This window comes from Equus asinus, chromosome 7, assembly GCF_041296235.1.
Source record: "Equus asinus isolate D_3611 breed Donkey chromosome 7, EquAss-T2T_v2, whole genome shotgun sequence".
NCBI classification, from domain to species: domain Eukaryota; kingdom Metazoa; phylum Chordata; class Mammalia; order Perissodactyla; family Equidae; genus Equus; species Equus asinus.
Genome location: NC_091796.1, coordinates 8,424,919 through 8,444,868, shown reverse-complemented (window position 1 = coordinate 8,444,868; position 19,950 = coordinate 8,424,919). Strand labels below are relative to the sequence as shown.

At 45.1% G+C, this 19,950-nt stretch overlaps 1 protein-coding gene across 7 annotated transcripts in view; it reads left to right on the top strand.

The window, feature by feature from the left end:
* Positions 1-11,810: 11,810 nt before the first annotated feature.
* The window catches only part of SOCS6 (suppressor of cytokine signaling 6), a 40,537-nt gene continuing 32,397 nt past the window's right edge, over positions 11,811-19,950 (top strand). For 2 of the 7 annotated variants that reach the window (XM_044774861.2, XM_044774863.2), the window contains exons 1-2: positions 12,475-12,693; positions 17,383-17,568. The gene's annotated coding sequence lies outside the window, so the exon portion shown is untranslated. Of the gene's footprint in view, positions 12,128-12,474; positions 12,694-13,215; positions 13,238-13,290; positions 13,661-17,382; positions 17,569-19,950 lie in introns of those variants that run through there. The other 5 variants (XM_070512871.1, XM_044774862.2, XM_014862698.3 and 2 more) reach the window with 5 other exon arrangements.

Genomic DNA, 19,950 nt, shown 5'->3' with positions numbered 1-19,950 from the left:
CAGCAGGAGCTCTGACTGCCCGTGGGTCTTGTCCCCACGCACCAGCTCTGACTGCCCATGGGTCCTGTTCCCATGCGGCAGCAGCAGAAGCTCTGCCTGCCCATGGGTCCTGTCCCCATGCTATTCCACACTATTCTCTAAATAAAAGAGCACTACTGCCAGATCTTGAGAGTCTAAGAAATCTTTCTTTCGACTCCTCGGCTCACCGACCCCGCATCATTTATGGTGGCCCGTACGGGGATCTCGCTTCATCGGCTTGTGAGTTCGAGTTCTGGTAAGTGCCCTTTTCTTCCTTGTGCCTTTCTCTTTTTCAAGGATGGATCTAAATTCACTTCTCCATTGGGAACTTTCTTGGATGGCTGTATGAATCCACATTTGCTGCCCATGGCTACTCTATGGGGCAAATTGTGGCATTCAGCTTGAAGAGATTCAGTACCTTAAGCCTCAGGGTGATGGAGAATGAATTAATCCATTCCTTCCTGACTCTATCTCTAATAGACAAATTTTACGTGGGCGCGGGTCGGCCACTTAAGTCATTAGGACGGCCGCCAATCTCCAAGACTCCCGTGGAAGGTTTCTTTTCCTAAGGCTGGATTGGGATCCCTCCCTCTGGCACCTGACCACGCTCTGAACTGCGAGGAAAGTCCCACTCGGGACTCCAGTTCAAGGGAAGTACCAAACTCTAACCTTTGGTGGAGTATGGGAACCCCTTCTTGGGAGAATGGCTCCAGGATGCAATTGGGTAGAATGTCCCCCAGACTGGCGGAAAATTCCTCACTGTCTTTCTCTTTCTCACTGTCTTTGTCCTTTTTCTCTCCTGGGGACCATTCGCCAGGCACCTATTACTGTCAGGCAGAATAGGGAAGATGTTCAAGGGATGCCCCCATCATCCCTTGCTACAGGAACTCCATTGGGGGGATTTTCAAGGTAATGGCTCCCTTTCTCTGGGACCATTCACCAGGCACCTATTCCTGCCAGGCAGAATAGGGAAGATGTTCAAGGGATGCCCCCATCATCCCTTGCTACAGGAACCCCAATGGGGGGATTTTCAAGGTAATGGCCCCTTTTCTTTCTCCTTTTCTCTCGGGGACCATTCACCAGGCCTATGCTGTCAGGCAGAATAGGCACCAGGCACCTGTTACTGCCAGGCATAACAGGGAAGGTATACAAGGGATGCAATGCCGGGGGACGCCCCCATCACCCCTTGCTATAGGAACCCCACAGTAGGAACAACGGGTAGGACGCTGCCCTAGGTTCAGGGGGGATTTTTCATGGTAATGGACCCGTTTCTTTTGTCTCTCTTGGAGTTACAATGGCCATTTTCATCTCCTTTTGAGCTTTGCGACTGGGAAACAAAGAAATCTTTAAAGAGTAAAAGGCTCCAACCCTGGGAGCCCCAACTTTGGGTTTCTGGGCCTGATCACCCCAGCAACCCTAAGTGGGGGTGCCCTCTCTTGACAGTTGACTCATTGAGTATTTTAGTCACCTACTGAGTCGGTTATGAGGGTAGGAGACCTGTGATTTATTCTGTGAACTGTCGTGCTAGCGTAGTGTGCCCCAGCACGGGAACTGTTGTGTGACTCTTATCTTGATAACCCTCTGGAAGAGGCCATGAGGGTGAGGTCTGATCTCTTCTTTTCCTTTCTTTGTCTGTTTTGCTCATCATCTCTTCTGTTGTCACCAAGTCGAGGTTAAGTTCAGGCTAGACCTGAGCAGAACCTTGACCTTTTGTAAAATTGGAAAAATAAGCCTTTTGCCAGGGATTTAACTCTCAAACCTGTCTCTGGGAGCCCCAGCCTCCAGCCAGTTCCAGGCCTTTGCCTCCTGCTTCCCTACCTCAACTTTGCTGGCTCAGAGACAAAGTGCCCAGCCTGAGTGGGACTTGACTAAATCTTATAACTATGTCAACACCCGCAATCAGCCTCTGCACACCCGCAATCAGCCTCTGCACGCTTTCTCCAGCTGCTGTCAGTCAGACACTGGCTTTACCGCCACGGGGAAGGCTCCTAAGCATCCCCAGAGACCCACAGTGTGGATGCGTTCTAACTCCATCTGGGAGAAAATTTGAGGGGTTTCTCTGTGCCTTTGTGATGCAGTTGGACAGGTAGATCAACCTGGAATGTAATTTGAGTTACAATCCAGTTTCTGGGAAATCAAGAGCAACTGTCCTTAGAAAATCCTTGCAAGACTGGAAATACAGCTCTAGAGGCAATTCAGATTCCACCTAGTTCCTTTATCTCGAAAAGAATTATCATCTCCCCTCTCCAGGAACTACTATCTAGCCCATCACTAATTCCTAAGACTGAAGAAAAAAAAAAAAAAAGAAAAAAAGAAAGAAAGAGGAGGGGAGAGGCAAAACGGCCATAAGCGTGCCCTTGCAAAAAATCTAGCATCTTGAATATCTTCTCCACAAATATTGGTAAAAAACAATAGCTGTAACAATAGCTGTGCAGTCTCTGTGTACGTGTGTCTATGTGTACGTTATATGTGTGATATTTTACCTCCGGATGGTGTTACCAAAATTAAGAGCTCTGTTTAATTGGCTTCAAGTAAGCGCTTACATAAATTCTAAATGTAGTAGAAATTAATCCAATGTCTTTCAAGTTAACTTGATGTGAATTAACCTTTGGTAAATGAAAGCTTGTTTAAGTTTGTTGGTTTGATTGAAAATAGTCTCCTTGTCAGAGTTGTCAGTATTTGCCTATGATGCAGGCATGCAGCCTGGGTTTACTAGTCAAATAAGTTCACATTGTCTGTTAAATTCGTCAGCAAAATAATAGCTTTAAATGATGACCAGTTTTGTCTAATGTCTCATGAAGTTTTTGTGGGTACAATAACTGTTTTATGGTCTGTATACTTGAAAAAAAAAAAAACAGCCTCCAAATTGTTTTGATAACAATCTTGAGTTTTGCCAAGTTAAGTTAAATGATAAAAATCTGAGCATCTGGGTCATTTTTGGATTGGATAGCACACAAGCATTACAGCTAAACTTATCTAAGTTATCTACTTTTGGCTTCTTATTGCAGAGAGGCTAAAAGTCTTTGGGTCTGTTATTGTAAAGCAGCGTGTTTCTAGAAATTATGAAGTGTTTAGAATGCTGGTATAAAAGACAATTGGTAATTGCTTACCTTTTTTGTGTTTACTATGGTCTGTCAAGGGTTAAAAGTTCTTATTAACCTATATAATTAAAGCTACTGGAAATTAATAAGGAAAACAGCTCTGTATTCAAGGAAAGTTAAAATGTATGTTTTCAGTAAAGAGGGTATAAAGAATGGAAGTATTTTTGTTTGATGGGTTAAGAAAAGACAAGTTTGTCCTAAAAGTACTAGAAAGGAAAAAAGAAAGATTTTGGGACAAATTCTGAAGGCAAAAAGAAAGTTGTAGAAGGTTTGTGAAGGAGAAATTCTGAAAGGAGTTTTCTGCCTGGTCAAGTAGACTAAGATTAGAGTAAATCCAATTAAGTGAATGAGTTTTAATGTTAAAAATAAGCTGGTACAGAAATTAAAATTTGGTTTTCTCTCAAAGCATAATTTTCTTGAACTTTTGGCCTGCTCTAACTCTACCTAAAAGACAGAAAATCTATGTTTTGTTAAAATAATTTCCTATATTCAGAAAGAAAGAGGTCTCTTCTAAAATTTTTTGACGGTGTTGTTTGCTCTTGACTGTCTCTGTTGTCACTTTGAATGGATGCCTGAGCATTGTTTAGCAGTGAGCGTTGTTTCCTATTTGAACAAGCATTTTAAAAACTTTTGATATTTTTGACAAGCTTCTCCCTCAAAAATATTCAAGTCCTGAATGAAGGCTTTCTTTTGACCTGGTAGATGGAAGAAGAATTTCTCTGAGGATTTTCAGAGGGCCCCTGAGACTTCTCAAAGAAATTTGCTCTCTTCCTATAAGGAGGAAAATACTAAATTAATTAGATTTATTTGGTTTATTAAATTACATGGGAAGCATTGTCAAATAAGCGATGATAAACTTTCTTATGTGGTATTACGTGGGTGAATGTTATTAATATACGTGTCTTAACATTATATAGCATTCCTAAAATTCTAATCTGTTCTGGTTGTCAGTCATAATGCCAGTTATTATCTTAAAGTGTTATATGTCACAGAAATAGCCAAGTTTCTTTGTCAATTGCCCTTTTGAGTCTTTTGTCCATTTGCAGATAGTTGCTGTTTTACTCTGATGCTTTTTGCTTTTGCAAATATGTTTCATCTCCAGAGAAATTCCTGGAAAGGATTCTGACACAAGGGTTCTAAACTACAGGTTTCTGATAAACTTTCAGATTGTAAAACTGAATTGGGTAAGAAATTACAGAATTCTAACAGAAACTAAGCTCATAGATCTGCTAACAGAAGATTAAGCTCAAGAACTGATTATACAGGACTGTGTGAACTGGTGAGGATGATTATAATTTTTTTGACTTCTGTTTGAAATATTGCTGATGTTTTGTTTTGTTTTCTCATGTTTAAGGAAATCTTTCTTTCTTTTCTCTTATGCTAACTATGACTTACAGCAATTTAGTGAAATACATTTATGAGCAAAACTGAAACATTTATCTTTTTCTCCCTACCTGATCCCTCCAGAATTAAGAATTAAGAAACTCTGTGAGTGAGCATGGTTATTTCGTGGCAATATAGTTATTTGCATAGTTCAATAAGAACCTATTCTCCTTATAACAGGATACATTGGTTATATTACCAAGGCTTTGACTGGAATGTCATATTTGAAACATACAGGCTCAGATATGACAACACAGCTTTTCAGGAACAAAGATTGGACATTCTGGAATATAGCCACTTGGAAACATGGGCCTGGTACCTTGTTTACAGAGATTCTGGCAATCTTACCCGGTAAGTAAGGAAGCTTGCTTATCTGGCGGGTGCAAGGAACCTCAGAATATTTTGGGGGACCTCGAGAAGAGAGGAGTCCACCCAAATCTGGAGGTACTGCAGGCAAAATCTGATGGCAAGTCCTTGGCTTGGCTTTTCTGGCCTCGAGAGGCCTTTACAGTTCAATCTGAGATTCCTCATAAAAATTCCAGCAGAGCAGATTTAAAAAGCCTGTATAATCAATTGGTATTCTTGCTGCACTTATGTAAATAATTGGCAGACCAGTTCATCTTAATTTGGCTATCTTTTATAAAAATGAGGGTGATTTTAGAGAGAAAAAATTACGTTTCAGTAGAAGCTATAGTACGCATTCATGGATATTAGATTCTAGCTCTTCTCTTCTGCAAGATTCATCTGTTACTAATCACAGTGTCTCCTTGTGGCCATCCATCTCTGATACCTGGGGATTCCCTGGCCACAAGCAAACCTTTTCCTTCAACACTACTGCCCAAATACTAACTAGATTTGCCTTGTCACAGGTGGATCATAAAGGACAAGTTCCAAAGGTAAAGTCCCCAACTTATTGATACACACAGGATGGACTATATCAAATTTGGGACGAATATATTTGGCTCACTCCTGCTAGTGATCAACTCAGTAAAAGTCCACTCTATGTTGGGAACAAACCAATCACACCTGTGATACATGGCCTAATAGCACCCGACCTATGGGAAAATTCCCTGTCATATGTGTTCTCATATCATAACCTTAAAAAATACTGATTGGTTTGAGACTGACTGGGATAGACGGCCCAGCACGCGTTGGTTAGCCCCTAATGGCACTCAGTGGCTACGTGGCTCCAACTTATGGCCTTGGCTGCCACCTGGATGGACTGGACAATGTACCCTAGGCTTCGTCTGGATGCAAGGTAGAACTACATTTACTATATCTCCTCCTGCTAACCTACCCAGCCTGCAACAGCGCTGGACCTGCTCTGTCTTCCACTGGTATGACCATCTTTCCTCAATTTTCCTTCCCCAATTAGGAATTGAAAGTGTCATCTTGCACATGGAAGTCCTAAACAAATTTACTATGAAGGCATTAAATGATACACAACATAGCCTTTCGCTGCTCGATTTAGAAGTATCCCAAATGCGTAAGGCAGTCCTCCAAAACCGAATGGCACTGGATGTCTTGACAGCAGCACAGGGGGGCACCTGTGCCATTATAAAAACTGAATGTTGTGTCTATATTCCTGACTACCATCAAAATATCTCCGGCTTCCTATCTGATATGAGCCACCAAATTAAGTCCATGTCTGACCCTCCCCTATCTCTAAACGATTGGTTTAACTCCTGGTCAGGACCAGGTTTCTAGACTACTATCAAAACCTTATTCATTAGGTTAAATATATTGCTAGTATTTCCTATTATGATTTGTTTGTTTCATTGTTTGTCTTCCGCATGTCAACAAAGTTTCACCTCCTGGACCACCTCTCGTCAAATGATTCTCTCGTCTCCAGAGGATCTGTACACCTTGTCAGGCTTGGACTCCACGGGTGCAGCCTTCCGGTCCACTGAACTTCCTACCTATACCTATGGCCCCATTTAGGGACAGCTCTACGACCTTGTACAGCCGGAAGTAGTTACAGAAGACTGACCGTCGTCCATATTCCCAAAAGATTTAGGGGCCAAATGGGTTCAGGGGGGTTTATGATGTGGAATAAGGCTGCCCCAGCTAGAGAAGCCCAAGGTGACCTGGCCTACATGCCAAACTATACGACCCAGTGGACTTTTTTTATGGTATGAATTAGGACCGCCCCAGGGAGAGAAGCCCGGGGCATCCTCACCTGCATGCCGATCTATATGGCCAGATTCGTATCTAAAGTTATATGACCGCACAATAACCAGACCCCATCTGCACTGAAATCATTTAATGACTTTTTACATCATCTTTTTCTTTTTTTTTTTTCCAGTAAAAATAAGTCACGTACCCATGCCTTATAAAATTAGCCCTAACCCTCAACTCAGGGCAGCAGCAGGAGCTCTGCCTGCCCATGGGTCCTGTCCCCATGCCAGCAGGGGCAGCAGCAGGAGCTCTGACTGCCCGTGGGTCTTGTCCCCACGCACCAGCTCTGACTGCCCATGGGTCCTGTTCCCACGCGGCAGCAGCAGAAGCTCTGCCTGCCCATGGGTCCTGTCCCCATGCTATTCCACACTATTCTCTAAATAAAAGAGCACTACTGCCAGATCTTGAGAGTCTAAGAAATCTTTCTTTCGACTCCTCGGCTCACCGACCCCGCATCACTAGTGCTTTAGAATCACAAACATGAGTGGAAGCTCACCTTTCTGGAAATGCTGACCCTACTATGGACTTCCAGCTTTTGAATTCAGTGAGCTAACAACTTAGTCCATTTGGTTATAGAGAAGGGATTCTTTAAGAAACTGGATTCTACTCAGCTAGCCGTGTCACTCGGAGGGGAAGTCGTGATGGCAGTTCAAGATGACCCTGCAGCCCTGCGCTGGCCATAGGGTATCTGGCTCTGCCTTTTGTGGGGAAAAATTCCGATACATTCTTCCATTGTTGGGTTAAGGGTGTTGTGAGGGGATTGTATACGGAGTTATTCTCTACTATAGGACATACCTTCTAAGTTTCCACAAGAGGCAAATAAATGCCATCGATACCTCGCAATAATGGGTATTTGCTAGATTTTTTTGCACTAAATCAATAGGGTTACCTTGCATAGTGAAAGACTCCTAAGCAGTCATTGGGGCCCTGGATCCTGGAAGTGGAGAGGGCAGGCAACAGTGAGGTTTTTCGTTTAATTGTCTACAAATAGGAGTCTTTGATCTGAAACAGAGGATAATGTTAAGCTGAGCCTGAAGTACCAGGGACTCTTATCATGTAGGAGCAATATTTTGCTGAAGTGCTACTTTCTGACTAAACAATCAGATACCTACAAACTTTCTTCCAGCCTTTAAAGCCCCTCCAAACCCACTGTTCTGGGAGGCAGGCCTCATTCCTTTGACTTAAGTATGCTCCCAGCTTGCAGAATTTAGCTGCTGATGGAAATAGCACATTTTCCCTTAATAATTATGCTCTGGAAAGCAGGTATTTGTCACTTCCCAAAGGACAAAGCAGCCACCCCGATATCTTGAAGTGGATCTATAAAAGGGTTTTGAAAGCCCATTTATCACCACCAGGCTATTCTAAATAGATGGAGAGAGGAATGGAATATTTGTATTTATTCATCAAACATTTTTTGAGTCCCTATAGTGTGAAAAAACCTTCATTCAAGGCACTAGTACACTCAATATTAAGATGAATAAGACAAAGCATCTGCATTCGGAGGAGAGTGAGAATTGTTACCGTTCAGGGTAGAGTGTGAACTGCGCTCTAAAAGAGGTTGAACCCAACGTGGGGTTCCTAAATAGGATGACATCATTTCTGACAGGGTGGATCTGAACCTTGACCGGCACTGGGTAAGATTTTCAATATATAGAAGTACTCAAAGGTGGGAGGTGAGATGGAAGAATGCTCCAGTGAGAGAGAAAAGCATGAGTTAAGGCACAGGGCTGGGACTGTCTGGAGATGGAGACACCCAGCTTGGCCCAGCAAAGCATGATATAAGGAAACAGTGGATGTGAGGCTGGAGAAGTAGGTTGGGTCCCACTCTCAGAGAGCTTGGAATGCCAGGTAACTGAGTCACTATTTTACACTCTAGGTGGAAGGCAGGGAGAACACAGAATTTATTATCTGAATTGGCACAATTTTGAAATAAAAGGAGGCACTGTTAACATTTGTGCCAGAAGAACAGTTATAACCTGGTACTGTCCTGAGCAAACTGGGGCCAGTGGTCACACTAGTAATTGGAAAACTCTGCACAGAGAATCTTTGATTGGGAGGAGACTGGAGTGACTTCACTACAGAGAACAGGCCCACGAGGTGGGAGTGGAGGGGCGGGCAGGCCTAGGAGTAACTGTGTTAGTTCCCTAGGGCTGCCACAACAAAGCATCACAAACTGAGTGCTTCACACAATAGAAATATATTCTGTCATGGTTCTGGAGGCTAGAAGTACAAAATCAAGGTGTCGGCAGGGCCACGCTCTCACTGAAGCCTCTAGGGGAGGGCCCTTCCTCGCCTCTTTCTGGCTTCAGATGTTGGCGGCAGTCGTTGGCATTCCTTGCCCTGTGGACACATCACAGCCATCTCTGCCTTCCTGGCGTTCTCCCTGTATGTCTCTACATGGCCTTCCCTCTGCTTGTCCATCTCTGTGTCTCTTCTCCTCTTATAAAGACACCAATCATATTGGCTTAAGGTCCAAACATATTCCAGGATGCCCTCATACCAACTTAACTACATCTGCAAAGACCCCACTTCCAAACAAGGTCACATTCTGCGGTTCCGGGAAGGACATGAGTCTCTGGGGGAACACTCTTGAACCCTGTACAAGTACCAAACAGGGCTCTTTGCAGGAGTGGAGGATAGCTCGTGATCCTCAAAGACAGAAAGGCAGGAGGCAGCAGAAAGGCCATGGGAAGTGGAGAGTGTGGAATTTTCCTCAACTGGGCAGCTTTCCCCCAGGGGCCCAGAGGGTGCTTTTCACACTGAGGATGTAACTGAAATGTCAGGATGAGGTTGGAAAGCTGCCTACTGTATCCCATCCTGCTTCCTCCCAATTTTCTCAAGTCTGGGCTCCTCTATTTTCCCCTTCTGGAAGAAGGGACCACATTTAATACTAGATATCAAACCAGTCTTGGAATTGAGAGACAGCAGTTCAAGTCATGACTCAGCTCTTTTTCACTCTGTCACCTCGGGCAGGTCATATGATCTTTCAGAGTCTGTCTCGTCCTCTGTAAAATGAGGTTGTTGAGGATGATCAATAAAGGTCCCTCTGTTTCTGTAAGCTGTGACTTTAGGAGGATGAGGTGAACTAGGCTCCCCGCCCCTGTTAAGAGGCTAGACTTTCAGCGGGACTCTTTGCCATCACCATCTTTTAGCAAGTGTATCTATCAGACAGTGTTTGTGGTTGCAAACAACAGAAATTGGTTATCTTGAGCAAAACAGGCATTTATTAGAAGGCTATCAGGGGCTGGCACCAGGAACCATCTGCTCCAGGTACCCCACTAGGGTGGATCCGATCCTTCCTCTGCCATGCACCCTCTTTGTTTGTATCTCTAGCTCAAGGGTCAGAGTCCTGGGCAAGAGGCTAATTAGCAGTCAGTCCTGGGCACACCTCTCAGGTTGGCTGGGTATAGGCAGAGCAAAGATAAGATTTCCCCCAAAGGGAGACTGAATTGCTGATAGAGGGAAGGGTTGGGTGACGGACAGCCACGAAGACAACACCTGCCTACAGCCAATAAGTTTGGAATTCAGCCAAGAATGGAGATTTTAATAGTATATTTAGCCACTAGTATCTCTGCACTAAAGTTGCTGCTGGATTATTAATATTGCTATCACTATTATTTTAATTTAGTGGTTCAGAGCTCATATTCTGGAGTCAGAGAGACTTACGTCTGAATTGCAGCTCAGCCTCATAGTAGCTGTGTGACTTTGGGAAAGTTATTTCCTACTTATTCCTCGTCTGTAATATGGGGATGATGATAATACTGACCTTATAGATAGATTATTGCCAAAACTAAAAGAGATAATATATACAAAAGGGCTTAATGCAGTGTCTGGCCCATAAAATATACATTACCTAGTAATAATCATTATGGACCAGGCACCAAGTGAAGTGGTTTTCATGTATTATTTCATGTAATATTCACAACTATTTGATATAGTTAGGATCAAAACCCACTCTCCCACCCGTCTCCCTTTCACAAAAGTAGAAACTGATGTTACAACAGAGAAACTTCCTTAAGGTCACACAATAATATGAATTGTCAAAGCTGAGATGCCAGACCAGCTCTGCCAGACTCAGAAGCCCAGGGGCTTGGTGGTGTCTCCTGGAGGAGTCAGCTCAGCCCAGTGCTGCTTAGAGCTCAGCAGCCCCACTGCACAGCCTCCAGCTCCCGCTCTGCTTGAGGTCAGGTGAGGAGACACCTGGCCCTGACACGCCAACCTATCCCTTGAATTCTCCTCTGAGGGGGGGTCAACACAAGGGGGGAGGGGTTGAAAAGTTTGCTTCTTTTCTGATTACTCCTTGTTATTACTACTAACCTCTCTGACCATTCTCTCTCACTCTACATTCACTACGATTAGATATTTGAGAACCGGGTTGCATTTAAATCAGGTTAACAATAATGATAGGGGTGTACTGATAAATTCGAATAGGAACTTAAGACAGCCGTGGTCTGGAGAATCACACACAAGAAATGACATCAACCTTACATAAACTATACTCAGGCATAAAAACCTATGGAATCACCGGAATCCAATTTTTAAATTATTAATCTACAGTTTTTCTTTAGATGAGCTTTTTTTTAGCTGAGTATTGTATATCAGACTTTTATATGAATTAAAATCAATTATTTTTTTAACAGCTTTATTGAGATAGAAATTCACACTCAAACAGCTTTCTTTTTTTTCTTTTTTTCCTAGCCTTATTTTTTTGGTTCCTTTTTTTTGGGGGGGGGGGGAGGAAGATTAGCCCTGAGCTAACATCCGTTGCCAATCTTCCTCTTTTCTTTTTTTGTCCTCCCAAAGCCCCAGTACACAGTTGTATATCCTAGCTACAGGTCATTCTAGTTCCTCCATGTGAGATGTGCCACGGCATGGCTCGCTGAGCAGCGTGCAGAGTGGCGCCCAGGTCCTAAGCGGTGAACCCAAGCCAACAAAGGGGAACGCAGGAACTTAACCACTCAGCCACAGGCTGGCCCCCTGGGTTCCTTTTTAAAACGACTATACTATTCAAAAAACAACTTTTACAGTCAACAATAATTCTTGTTAGATTTTAATGATACTTATCTTTAATCGCTTTTTACCCAAAGACAAACATTTTCCTCTTGATTCTGACAAAAATCAAATTTGCTATACGTTAGCAGCACATTCAGCCAATTTCCAAAGAAATGAGTCAAGTCCCCAACACGCAACTTTGCATCACACTACCTTAGAATTCAGCGGCACGAACAATAGTGAACTGTTACTCGGATAAAACCCCACTAAAAAGGACTAGATGGAAAGTAGATGGCTTGAAACAAATAAGTTTTCTTCTAACAAGCCGATTTTACGATCAAGCTAGAGGAAGCGTGGGGAAGGGCCTCCGCGCTGGGGTCCCGCTCCGGCGGGGGTGCTCACGGTCCTCGGTCTCGCCCTCCCTGCGGGGAGGAGGCAGGGGGTCCCCGCGCCAGGTGAGCGGCCCCGGGCCGTGTGGGGCCGCCGCCCGGCCGCACGGGGAGGGGGGCGGCGGTGCCGGGGGCCGAGATTTTCCTCCCCGCGTTAGCCGGGGCCACCCGAAGACAGAAGCACAAGACGAAGCACCAGCCCCGAGGCGCGGCCGGCCGCGGGCTCGGGCGGAGGGGCGCCGGGCCCGGACCCCTATCCAACGCCCGAACGCCCCGCCTGCGCCCCTCGCCGCCGCGGCCGCAGACCTCCGCGCGCCCCGACCCGGCGCGCCCCCGCCCCCGCGCGCCCCTGCGCGGCCCGCCCCCCGCGCCCGGGGGCCCCCCCCCCGCCCCCCGCGCGCCCCCGCCCGGGGCCCCGCCGGCGCCGCGGGCCGAGCGGTGGGCGCGGGAGGGCCGCGCGGCTTGTCGGCAGCCGCTCCCCCCGCGGCCAAGGCGCGGCGGCGCGCCCCTCCTGGAGCAGGAGGAGGAGGAAGAGGAGGAGGAAGGAGGCGGGAGGAGGAGTTGCGGGAGAGGAGGGCCGCGCGCCGCAGTCGCGCCGGCGCTGGGCGAGGAAGCGGAGCGGGCCGCCGCCGGTGAGCGTCTGCGGGGCCGAGGCGGGGGCCGGGGCTGCTCTCGGCCTCCCGCGCCTCCGCCTCCCGGGGAACTGGCCGCGGGGGCCCGGCGCCTCGAGCGGCGGAGGCGGGTCCGGCGCGGGGGCCCGGAGGCCGCCCGGCGCCCCTGCAGCCGAGGGTCCGGCGGGGCGCGGGCGCGGGCGGGGGCCGGGGGCCGGGCCGGGGAGGGCCGAGGCCTGCTTCCGCCGCCCGCCCGCCCGACCCCTCGGCCTCCAGGCCTCCGCGCGCCGCGCCCGGCCGCCGCCTTTGTTGCCCGCGGCCCGCCGGGGAGAGGCCGGGGCTCGGCGAGGCCTGGGGCGGCGGCGCGGGGCCTGCGCGTCTCCTCGGCCCACCGCCCGGCCGCTCGGCCCCTCCTCGGGCTCGGCGCTCGGGGCCCGGGGCCGGAGGGCGCGCTCGGGAGGGCCCAGGCCGCGTCGGGCCGCCGCCGACCCGGGAGGTCGCGGGGGGCCGGGAGCCTGGCTCGCTCCCGGTGAAGGCGCTTCTGGCTGTTCACGTCCTTCCATGGGTGAGGGGATTGTGGGTTTCGCGCTGCCCCTGCGACCGAGACGGGCCTTGATGTTTAATTTGCTTCAGGAGTTGGCAACTTCAGGGACACCATGGTGGCTCGTCATGTAGCAGAGCTAGTGACATTTCTCGGTGGCAGGTCCTGGCGCAAAACTTGGAATGTGTGCAGTGATCTGTATGCCACCTTACCATTGAGTCGGAATGTGAAACTTGGGGTCCCTATTCCCACGTTTTGGAATTAAGGGCCAGGTAGGGATATGTGGTGGAACTCAGGTTCCCAGGAATGACATGCATAATGTAGGATTCAGTTCTACAAATGTTTGTTGAACGTCTCCCCCTGCTAGGGCGATGTGCTGCTGTGTATGAAGACGGAGAACATAGTAATCACGACGATAACGTGAATGAGACGCAAAACGTTTCCCAAGTACGTTTTTAATTGACTGTGTTCCTGGGAATAAAGATATATTTGTAATCAAACAAGAGTAAACAGGCATCTACTTCAGGATGAAATATTGTCGCGTCTTCTCAACCATAGTAGGCATTAATTTAATTTGACTTTTTTTTAACGTCCCAACTGCCACAACATGAAATCCACTTAGCTTACTTGAATGAATGAATTTTAGAAGGAATATTTAGTGCTGTGGAGAGTCGGAGTTATTTACCAAGTTGCACAGAGAAAACCATTTGAAGTAGCCTGTGATACTTGCCCTGTGCTAATTTCGCCTCTGTCCTGTGTCACCTAGCGTGGATATGGTGAGTGTCAGAGTCTGTCCCAGCTCTAGACAAAATGTGGCCTCAACCCTTTGGTTCCAGCACCCTCCCTCATGTTTTCTTGTTGCCTTTCGGGAAGCTGGCCCATTGACCGTGGACTTCGTAAAGAAGAACATTATCTGGGGTTTGGCAAGTGCTTTCCACTGTTTGGTCTGGGTAAGGATCAGCCAGGATATTCACCTGAACCTTTACCCCTTTTAGGACTCCCTTCAGCATCTCTTTTGAAACACTGTTTCCCTTTATGATGATCTTTAGAATCTTCTGAATTGGTGGGAAGTCCCTGGCACTGCCCATTTCCGCTTCTTTTAGTGGGAAGATAGGCAGGCCTTAAGCATGGCCTCCACAGGACCCAGGGGCACACCCTCAGGTGTCACCTGGCGCCTTCCCTTAGGAGCACCTTGCAGGGAACGGCAGAGGAGGGGTTGGGTGCCACTGACCAGGGGCTGGGAGGAAAAGCTCTGCTGCTGCCCTGACTGGATTCCGAGTCATTTTGTGGTCCTGCACGTTCTTTGCGTGGCTCTCTTTTTAGGGAAGGGAAGCAAGTATCTTAAGTCTGCCTCATTATGTAACTTCACTACTCAGAGAAAGTTCTGGTAGTTTTCTCCATTTTGGTCAGTTTTCAGGAAACTTTTGTTACTAGTAGTATGTTTTATTTTGCTCATAGCAGTAATTGTGTGATCTTGTTTAAAAGTCATAATATACTCCCAGGAAAGAAAATGTTACATCCTTTTCTGAATTGGTGGCAATTACTGTTATTGTTCTCTGAAAAATATGCAGAAACGTCAAATGGGTCGATACACAGCACAGAAATATGTTGAAGTTTGTAGTCAAATACTCCATGTTATTTATGAGGTCGTATAACTAATGGATGTGTATATAGTCAGGCACCACAGAAAGACATTTCAGGCAGCGATTGACCGCGTGTACGACAGTGGTCCCATTAGATTAGTACCATATAGCCTAGGTGTGTAGTAGGCTGTACCATCTAGGATTGTGTAAGTATACTCTATGGTGTTCGCACAACGACGAAATTGCCTAAGGACGCATTTCTCAGAACTATCCCTGTCGGTAAGATGGTGACTGTCTTAGTAAGTGTAGGCAGGTAAGCGACCTACAGCTAAGATCATCTTTTGCTATTTTCTGTTTGTTGCATCTTTTATGGAAAGTGAAGATTGTCTAATTTAGTTCTCTTGTCCTCATCCCTAACTTCCAATTTTGAAAATGGCACATCTGTGGTGCCTGAGTACTTTTGTAAAATTATTCCTTTTACTAGGGAGAAATTTATAATACTAATATATGTCATAAAAGGGGGAATTTTCTTGTATGACTAGATTGATCGAAAGAATTGACCAGGTAGTAAAAACAGAAACAGCGGTGGGACATGTTTTAAATTGGGAGTGAGATTGTCATTAATTTTATTGTGGTTAATTTCTTATGTACCGCACGTTGGTTTAGCTACTAAGTGGCGAAGGCTTTAGAACTGACGGCACGTTTTACTGTCAACTGACTTCAAGGTCTTTGATGATCCATACGAACGTTAAATTTTACTTAGTTGAGACAGTTGTTTTTAGTTGGCTGTTTCAAGAATAGACATACTTAGATAAAGTCATTGAAGATTTCACTTCTCACGTTGCGCTCAGAGGACGTTTTGGAGGTGTTAGATCTTTAGGAAAGAGTGTATCTTACTAGTATGTGACCTTGAACACATTTTAGATTCCCTTTGAGTCCTGTTCCTCATGTGCAGCTAAAGAGGGGATAATAGTCCATCTGACAGTTATGTTGAGTATATGTTTTGTTTGAAGTAAAATCCACAGTCTTTACCGTTGGCCTCAAGATTGCTGCCTAGTTCTTCAGCTGGTCTTGAACAGCCATCTCTCTGCCTTACCAGAGAGTTATGCTCCAGCCTTTCTGTTCCTCAACATCCCAGGCTGCTTCTGGCTTCCTCATCTTTGACACAGTAGTTCTATTTGCCTAGAATGTTCTTCAGTAGCTCCTTGTCCGGTTGGTTCATTCTCAGATCTTAATGCCCAGGGTCACCACCTCAGAGAAGCCTTGCCTGACTAGTCTTCCTTATAGCTCCTTCAGTAATCCCGTCTTATCAATTTGTATGTTTCCATCATAACATTTATTACAGTCTGTAATTGTTTACTTGTTTCTCGTCTATCTCCCCACATAAGTTTCATGTGGGCAGGGTGTGGTCTGTGGTCTTTCTCTTTCTTCTCCCTAACATTCCCACGGGGGCCTGACCACTGAATAGGGATGTCGTGTACAGAAAGTGCTTGTAGTTTTTACATCGTTATCTACACATTAAAGACAAAGATATGCTGTGTAGATCTTAGAAATCCGTTGCTTAGTTATCCCTATCGGAGCTGATCTGCTCAGCTGAATAAATTATTAGCACTAATAAGGCCAAAGTTCTTGTACTGCACGGCCCAAATAGCACCACAGAGAGAGAATTGTCTCTACCTGTAGGGCCATAACGTGTATCTGAGTTCACACACATACCCAACTGGCTGACCGCAAAGATGCACGGGCCTTCATCACCTCTGGAAGTGTAGTTATTAATAGTGTGTGGAGAGTAGCTACTCGAAAGCACATTTCCCTTGATGTTAGCTTACATAGCTTAGTAAGGTAAAAACCTCAGTTCTCTGGGACATTCTGGCATCCTTGATTATCTGATGTAGAATTAAACAGGAGGGAAAAACTCATTTGAAGTTAGACAAGCCAGAGACCTGGGTGACGCCCATCACAACTGGTGAAGGCAGTCTTTCCTAGGGATGCAAATCTAGGTTTGAAGTTCAGCACTGTGATTTTGTAGGGTAGGTTTGTAGAATAAACTGTCTTATTTGCCTTATCTATAAAATAATAATAGTGCCTTTCTCAACATCGGTGTGAAAATTTAATAAGATAATGCATGTAAATGTATGAGTTCAGTACCTGGAATATATCAAGTGCTAATAGTAATAATTAGTTTAAAATACACTGTGATTAGTTGAAAAGAGTATTCTGGTCAGTCAGCAGCGTGTATGTAAGACTTGGTTGTTCTTGTTTAGGAAGCCCTGTATGGGGAAAGGGTGAGAGACCAAAGGGACAAGGAAAACGGGAATACAAGAGGAAGGAGAATGGGAGTCTGTGGAAGTGTTAACGGTGGGGCTGCTAGAATTGTGAGGATTGCGATGGCTGCAGTGTGAGCAGCCACTGGATTCTTGGTGCTGGCTCGTTGCAGTTGGTTGGTGGGAGATCTGGAACAGAAAAGGTGCTTCACTTGACCTTCTGCAAGGCCTTGCCCTCTTGTTTTCATACTGTTTGTTTTAATGTTATTTTGTCACTCTTAACAGCCATCACACTGAAATTTTTTCTTAAAATTATTAAAAGGGCACCACACTTGGACACTATGTTCGGGGCACGGTGACTATTCCATTGTCCCTGGAGCAGACTCTTGAGTAATAGAGGAGAAAGAAGAGAAGACCGAAGTGCTCTGAAGGCCTGGGAGACAGACAGTTACCTGAGCATCAGGAAGCCGTGAAGGTGTCGCTGTGCCATCCTGAAATTTTCCAACAGGTAAATTCAGTCATCGGAAGAGGCATCTGTCTATATACAGCAGTTTAATGACACTTGAGATTATATTTAATATACATGGTTGTGTTTAAAGTATCTCTTTTAAGAAGGCAGAGGAATAGGTGGCTCCCATTAGATAAGATTTCCATCAAAAACAGTTTTAAGGGTTTAATGTTATTCTTTAGAACTATTTAGAAAGTATTCACCAAGTGGTCTGGATAGCCTCTTCTTTGATGCTGCTTATGGTTGTACTTGTCATGATAGACATTATTCTGGCCACACCAGTGACATGCTGGATGGGCGAAGCAACAGGGTTGATATGCTTTTAAAGGAAGATGAGTTCTCACTGGTAGACTTGTTACTTTATCTGATTTTCCTTTCAGTGTTTATAATTATGAAGGTGTTTGCTATTAAAGTTTAATTTTGGTTTTTAAAGGAAATATTGTCATCCTTTGGTCAATAGTCATTTTTGTCTATTGGCATTGCTTTTTTTTTTTTTTTTAAAGGTTGGCACCTAACATCTGTTGCCAATCTTCTTTCTTTTTTTCTTCTTCTTGCCAAAGACCCCCCACCCCACCCCAGTACATAGTTGTGTATTCTTGTTGTGAGTGCCTCTGGTTGTGCTATGTGGGATGCCCCCTCAGCATGGCTTGATGAGCGGTGCCTAGGATCTGAACCGGTGAAACCCTGGGCCATCGAAGCGGAGTGTTTGAACTTAATGACTTGGCCAGGGGGCCGGCCCCCCTGACTTTGCTTTTAAAGTAACAGATACATATATACTTAGAGAATAACATTATTACCAAATATCACAGTCTGTCAGAATATGTAAGCATGTACTAAACATAGAATTATATTAGGATTTTAGTGGTTTTATACGTTTGCAGAATTACTGCATTTTAGAATTAGATCTTTTTGATTATTGACCAGCTTTGTCCTTATCCAGGTGATGAGAAAATGGAGACTAAGAGTGGTTCCATAAGCTGCCCAGAGTCACACACCTCATCACTAGCAGATTTCAGAATGCAGTCTGATGTATGCACCTCTTCTTGCCGTTGATGGTTTCATTTCCTTATGAGAGCTGGGGAGTTTGAATTTGTGTGTCTTCATGGAGGATTTCACAGTTGAATCGGCTTTTGGAGGGTGACCCATATTTTATTGGGAAGAGCTATAGGCAGCAGGGACAGTGCCTCAAACAGGCTGAACAGCAGGAGCTATACCATCCATCTAGAGATTCTTTTCTCCTCTTTCCTAAGTGCAGTTACCTGTTTTCTTTTTCTTAGTTTACCTCCTAGAAAGGTGAAGAGTTTGTGTTTTTCTTTTTGGGACTTTGCATGTCAGAAAATGTCTATATTCTAAATAATTTGATTTATAGTCTGTGTATAGAATTCTAGGTTAATGTTAATGTCAGGATAAAGCAGATTATGCTGCAGTGACAGATTAACTGAAATCTCAGTGCATAAATAAAGGGTTATTTCTTGCTTTCGCCAAGTCTGCTGCAGGCCTGCTGCAGGCTCCTCTGGCATCTTCCTTTGGATCCAGTCTGCTTTCACCTGCACTTCCCCAGCACATCACTCCATGGCTCTAAGTTACTACAGTAAATGCAAAAGAGAGCTGAGAGCTCACAAGCTGGCACTTAAATATTTGGCCAGAGGTGACACATGTCACTTTTGCTCAATGTCCATTGGCCAGAACCGGTCATGTGGCCCTGCACGGATGCGGAGAAATGTGGAGGTGCACAAGAAGAGTCACTGACTGTAAATGTGTGCCATACTGGAAGTAAATTTTCTCTTGAAATTTTGAAGGCGTTGCCCCACCAGCTTCCAGCTTTCCGTGTTACTATTAAGTCGATTGCCATCTGTTTCCTGATCATTTGCATGTAATTTTTTTCTCTTTCTGGAAGCTTTATAGTACTTTTGTATTATCTCCTAAATTTTAAAATTTCATGTACCTGATGATTATTTTTTCTTCTTTGGGTGTACTGAGCATTTCATGGATCCTTTTAGTCTGTAAACTTGTGTTCTTCAGTTCTGGGAAAATTTTAAAATTTCTTCCCCTTCATTTTTTTTTTTTTTTTCCTGGCTGAAGCTCTTCTTTGTTGGATGTTGGACCCCCTGCATTGATATATTAATTTTTTTTAGTTTTTTCCTCAATTTTTCAAGTCAATTTTTTGGGGGGCTTCTTTTCTTGGGAGAAAATTTCCTTGGGAGAAAATTTCCTCAGGTTTTCTTCTATGAATTTTTAATTTTGATTCTAAGAGTTTTGTTTTCTAACTGTTCTCCTACCACTTTGTAAAATAAATCGCATCTGACTCTTCTTTCCGATTGGTGATACCTTTTCTTAGCCTTGCTTTTTGTTGCCTTCCCTTCCACAGGCTTGGATTTCAGC